At 33.3% G+C, this 1,069-nt stretch overlaps 1 non-coding gene across 1 annotated transcript; it reads right to left on the reverse strand.

The window, feature by feature from the left end:
• Positions 1 to 731: 731 nt before the first annotated feature.
• LOC131150018 (small nucleolar RNA R71) lies at positions 732 to 837 on the reverse strand. Its single transcript, XR_009135405.1, has one exon. It is a non-coding gene; the product is annotated as a small nucleolar RNA R71 (small nucleolar RNA).
• Between the last annotated feature and the right edge of the window lie 232 nt (positions 838 to 1,069).

The following is a 1,069-nucleotide window of genomic DNA, read 5'->3' on the forward strand; positions in this document are numbered from 1 at the left end:
GTTAGGGAGTGCCAAATTTAATTTCAAATTTTGTGTTTTTCTAATTTTTATAATTTTTAATTAAAATAATAATAACAAATAAAATAAAAAATAACAAAAAAATTGAAATAAAAAATGAAAAATTAAAAAATTTGAAAAATTTGATCATGCTTGTTTGTTGTTGTGTTGGTGAATTTATATTGTTTGAATTGATGTTTGATGCCTTAGGTTAGAAATCTTTCGAATAGTATGTCTAAAATTTCACTTAGCATCAGTAATGACACACAGAGCATAGAGCACAAAATCTAATTGTTCTCCCCTTACTTAAACGAGTGATTCTAAAATTGATTTGAGTGATCTTTTTGAAGAAATTTTTGAGTTATGATTGCACCTACACCACGTACACTTTAGGATTTTCTACAGCCTACATGCATCTACACCCTTTTGCATTGTTTTACCACAAGATGCACCGAACTTCACAATTAAGCATGGTGTATTGTCCATGATACCCCAGTTTCGCGGGGTGAATTTTGAGAGTCTGTATCAACATTTGACAGATTTTGAGTTGGTCTGTACCACTTTCATTAATAGGACTGGAACTGATGAGTATGTCAAGTTTCGCTTATTCCCTTTTTCTTTGAATGATAAGGCGAAAATCTAGTTTAACTCTCTGAGACCTAACTCTATTACTAGTTAGGCTGAAATGCAGCGTGAGTTCTTACACAAATTCTCTCCTTTTTAGAGAACCTAGTACCTACAGGAGCATATCAGTCAGTTCATGCAGAAAGGTGATGAGATATTCCAGGCTTGTTGGGAGAGGTTCAAGGATCTGATGAATATTTGTCCACATCACGAGTTTGAATCATGGAGGTTAGTCAATTATTTCTATATTGCTCTTACCCTTGAATATAATCAATTTATCCAGACTATGTGCAACAAGGAGTTCTTTAGTAAGGAATTGGATCAAGCTTTATCATTATTTGATTACTTAGTTGAAAGTGCCCAACAATAGAACATACGATATGATTGGGCACCAATAGCTGTACAACCTCTTAGAGAAATCGATGGTGGAGGTAAATACGAGATCAAA

This window comes from Malania oleifera, chromosome 2, assembly GCF_029873635.1.
Source record: "Malania oleifera isolate guangnan ecotype guangnan chromosome 2, ASM2987363v1, whole genome shotgun sequence".
NCBI lineage: Eukaryota > Viridiplantae > Streptophyta > Magnoliopsida > Santalales > Ximeniaceae > Malania > Malania oleifera.